The sequence below is a fragment of the Populus trichocarpa genome, chromosome 13, assembly GCF_000002775.5.
Source record: "Populus trichocarpa isolate Nisqually-1 chromosome 13, P.trichocarpa_v4.1, whole genome shotgun sequence".
NCBI lineage: Eukaryota > Viridiplantae > Streptophyta > Magnoliopsida > Malpighiales > Salicaceae > Populus > Populus trichocarpa.
This window is the reverse complement of record NC_037297.2, coordinates 15,626,512-15,631,511: the sequence shown is the minus strand read 5'-3', so window position 1 is coordinate 15,631,511 and position 5,000 is coordinate 15,626,512. Positions and strand designations below refer to the sequence as shown.

Genomic DNA, 5,000 nt, shown 5'->3' with positions numbered 1-5,000 from the left:
ATAACAAGTATTTTTGAATCAAATAAAATAACTTTTTTTATCTTATCTAATTTGTTGCAACAAAAAATAAAAAATGGCCCGTGACACGGGCCAGGACGCGGAAATAAAAAAAGACTTTTCGGACGAAATGAAAAAATAAAAATAAAGAATAGATTAAAAAAAAATATAGAATTCTAATTTCTAATATTAAAATTAGAATATTCTATTAAAATTCAAATATTAATAATTATAATAATTAATAGAATAATATATTATTAATATAATATTAATAATATAATATTAATTTAATAGTAATTAATTAATTAATAGTAATTAATTAATTAATAGTAATTAATAGTAATTAAATAGTAAATTACTATAATACTAAATAATACTAATTAGAATACTAATATATTAAGAGTAATATAATAATAATATAGTAATATAAAGTAATAAAAAAGGTAAAAAAAAAAGAAAGTATAGAAGAAGGACTTTTTTTTTTCAAGCCCTACTTGTTGTGTATTGTTGTGTAATGTAACATAGGAATTATCTTTTCTCAATTGGGAGAGATGGCTGAGTGGACTAAAGCGCCGGATTGCTAATCCGTTGTACGAGTTATTCGTACCGAGGGTTCGAATCCCTCTCTTTCCGGTTCCGTTGATGACTTGGTATTTTTTTTTCAAGTCTTTTTCTTTATTTATTTTCTAATAGTTAAAGATGTAGAATAGATAAAATTCTAAGAACATTTAATAAAAATAATAAAAATAAAAATCAAGTAAGGAAAAAGCCTTATTTTTTTTTTTATTCTTCACGTCCAGGATTACGCCCTGGATCATTAGATAAAAATCCAAAGATGAAAAGGGAAACAAAGAATATTACTACTGTGTAAACAAAGAGTTTGAGAGTAAGCATTAGACAATCTCCAAGATCTTTTTTTTTTTGTTTGGAAAAAAAGAAAATAGATTCTCTATTTTTATACTATATATCCTATTTTGACACCAAGAAATGAAGTGGCTTCTAGAAATTTTTCGAAATAGAAAAGCATTTTTCTAAATTCATTTGTAATAAGAGTCGAGTCTTTCGTGCCAAAAATTTTCTTTCATACCGAAAATTAGATATTTCGAGGGGCTCTAACCGAATAGGTTTCTTTTAATAGAATGGAAAAAAGAGGAGCATGGGGTAGGTAATCTATATTTTTCACGTTTATACAATAACTTCAATGTTTGAATCAAGGGCCTATACTATAAGACTTATCTGATCTTATCAATTATTAGAATTTTTTATCTTGAATAAATCATGAATTATTCTAGGACAGTATTCAAAATCTCATCGAAAACTTACAGCAGCTTGCCAAACAAAGGCTAATAGAAAAAAGAACAGAGGGATTACTGGCATAACATCTACGATTGGATTCAAAAAAGCGTAGGCTTCAGGCAATTTTGTGAAGAAAAAACTGCTTGAATAAAGGGCAAAATTAAGACAGATACAAATCAAATTTAAAATATTAAGCATAACAAACATTTTGTTCTTGAAGATAATTGTATTTTGACTGAGTTATTAATATTCATATAAAAATGGATATAAATTAATATTAATATAAAATAGAGTTAAGGTAGACAAAAAACTTTAAACTCAGCCAATCAAAAATCTTTCAATTATCAGCTAAAAAAAGAATAAAAGAAATCATATTTTCATACAATATCTTAATGGAATTCTATATTATGATCAATAAATTCAGTTTAATTCTATATCTACACATATCAAAATACGAACAACAAGCTAATCCAGTTCATAGATATTTTTGGGGACGGGAATTGACAAAGAACCAATACCAATATTAGTTTTATTAGTTTTGAATCAAAATAGAAATGGGGCGTGGCCAAGCGGTAAGGCAACGGGTTTTGATCCCGCCATTCGGAGGTTCGAATCCTTCCGTCCCAGAGCATATTTATTTTCTATATCAAAATTATATATATCAAAATAAAGATTGTTTTTTTGAACAACAAAAGTAAGACGGGTTTTTTCATTATATCTTTATCCTCGGGCTGGTTTAGGGTAAAAAAAAAAAGGAAACAATGAATTCATCTGAACCTCTTTGGCTTTGTACCTATAAAAAGAGAGTCTAGCATCCAATAAGATGGAATCGTTCTTTATTTGAATTTGATTTCTCATTCATTATCCCACACCCCATGATCATTTTCAATGTCTGTTCGAATCTCATTAACAAACAAAGAAAATACATATGTTACACATTTCTTTTTCGACCTATTCATTTGTTTTATTTTAAATCATTGATGGTTTAATCTGAATCTGAATATGGGATTTATCTCTTTTATGATGATAAAACGGAGTCCTTACTATAAACTATAAAACGTTATTCAAATAATGATATCGGGATAAGCTATTTTTTAATTAAATAATTAAATTCTTTTAATTTAATGATTTTTTATGAGTCCTTGGTACTTGAAGAAGTGTGGGATTCACGACTCGGTCCTATCGAGTCACTTGAAGATGAAGATTCGAAGAGAACTACTTATTTCTTCGTCTTATCTTATTGGTTTGCTAATATTCGTATTGGAAATCAAAAAATATTTATATGATTCAATAAAATATCAATAAAATATGGGGTTAATTTGAATTAATTCTTTTGTTTTCTTCATTGTGTATTTTTTTATTAACAGATTTACATTCATATTGACAACAGTGTATCAAATAAATATAATCCGATCTGGGTAATTAGATCTTATCTGTAGATTTATTTATATCTATTCCAGTGGTTTGGTTTTTTTTTTTTTTTTTCTTCATTCAAATGAAATGATAGGTTTATTGGATTTGCTGTGATACAAAAGTCTTTTTTTGATTGAAAAAAAAAATGGAAATGTATTGAATGTATTGTTATATTAGAAAAATGTATAAAAATGAATATTTCCATTTTTTAAATTATTTTCAATTTTAAATATAAGAATAGATAGCATAAGAGACAATAGATAATCTATAAATTTTGACTTTATTAAACTTTATCTATACTTTATTTAAATTTAACTTTATCTATTTTTTTATCCGAATCAATTAGAAATTTTTCTATTTAATTTCGTGTTCATTTCTTGTTAGTTTAATGTTTTGATTGTGTCGTACGATTCAATCTCTTTATTTATTCTCTTTGATTTATTTTGATTTTTGATTCTGATTCTATCTACATAACCTAATTATTTGTATTTGGGTTGCTAACTCAATGGTAGAGTACTCGGCTTTTAAGTGCGGCTAACAGCTTTTACACATTTGTACGAAGAAAGGGATTCGTCCATACCATCGGTATTATTTGTAAGACCACGACTGATCCTGAAAGGAATGAATGGAAAAAACAGCATGTCGTATCAATGGAGAATTCTGAGAATATTTGATTCTTACCGGATCGGCTCCAAACAAACCTTGTTTGAATTCTTGGTGCGTAACATAAAAACAAATGAATTCAAATTCAAAGTTGGGGTTGGGTCGAGTTAATAAATGGACAGAGCTCCGCGGCTCCAATTATAGGGAAATAAAAAAGCAACGAGCTCCCGTTCTTAATTTGAATGATTTTCCGATCTAATTAGACGTTAAAAATAGATTAGTGCCTAGTGCGGGAAAAGCTTTTTCTTGAGTGGATTTTCGATTTTTTTAATGAGTCCTAACTATTAGCTATTCTCCACTATGAAGGGGAGTTGAATGTGTAGAAGAAAAAGTATATTGATAAAGCAATTTTTTTTTCCAAAATCAAAAAAGAGTGATTGACTTGAAAAAGTAAAGGATTTCTAGTCACCTATTACCCTATAAATGAACATAAACCAATTAGAAATGAACATAAACCAATTAGATGGAAAAAAGAGAGGATAGAGGGTCCGTTGGTGAGTTTAACTATTTCCGAGGTATCTATTCTTTTTATATTATACTATTTTGTTTTTATGGTATCGCACTATGTATCATTTAATAACCCAATAAACTCCCTATCTTTGCTTCAATCAAATCGAATTAAAAATGAAAATAGAGAAATCTCAAAGAAATTTAGAAATAGATAGATCTCGAAAAAATGACTTCCTATACCCACTTATCTTTCGGGAGTATATTTATACATTTGCTCATGATCGTGACTTAAATAGATCTATTTTGTTAGAAAATGTAGGTTATGACAATAAATATAGTTTACTAATCGTAAAACGTTTAATTACTCGAATGTATCAACAGAATCATTTGATTATTTCTGCTAATGATTCTAACCAAAATACATTTTTTAGGTATAACAAAAATTTGTATTTTCAAATGATATCGGAGGGGTTTGCAGTTATTGTGGAAATTCCATTTTCCTTACGATTAGTATCCTCTTTAGAAAGCTCAGAAATAGTAAAATCTCATAATTTACGATCAATTCATTCAATATTTCCTTTTTTAGAGGGCAAATTCCCACATTTAAATTATCTGTCAGAGGGACTAATACCGTACCCCATCCATCTAGAAAAATTGGTTCAAATCCTTCGCTATTGGGTGAAAGATCCCTCCTCTTTGCATTTATTACGACTCTTTCTTCACGAGTATTGGAATTTGAACAGTCTTATTATTCCAAAGAAATCTATTTCCTTTTTTGTAAAAAAGAATCAAAGATTCTTCTTGTTCTTATATAATTCTCATGTATATGAATACGAGTCCGTTTTCTTTTTTCTTTGTAAGCAATCCTTTCATTTCCGATTAACATTTTATCAGGTCTTTCTTGAGCGAATATATTTCTATGGAAAAATAGAACATTTTGTAGAAGTCTTTACTAAGGATTGGGGGGACAGCCTATGCTTGCTCAAGGATCCTTTCATACATTATATTAGATATCAAGGAAAATCCATTTTTGTCTCAAAGGATACGCCTCTTCTGATGAAAAAATGGAAATATTACCTTGTCAATTTATGTCAATGTCATTTTGATGTGTGCTTTCAACCCCAAAAGATCCATATAAACCCATTTTCATTATACAAGCATTCTTTCGCCTTATTAGGTTA

The 5,000-nt window shown here is 28.0% G+C and overlaps 1 non-coding gene and 1 pseudogene across 1 annotated transcript; both read left to right on the top strand.

Annotated features, from left to right (window-relative positions):
- The first annotated feature begins 542 nt into the window (after positions 1-542).
- Positions 543-630, top strand: TRNAS-GCU (transfer RNA serine (anticodon GCU)). The gene has a single exon. It is a non-coding gene; the product is annotated as a tRNA-Ser (tRNA).
- A 2,126-nt stretch (positions 631-2,756) lies between these two features.
- LOC127904149 (maturase K-like) lies at positions 2,757-4,818 on the top strand (annotated as a pseudogene).
- The last annotated feature ends 182 nt before the right edge of the window (positions 4,819-5,000 follow it).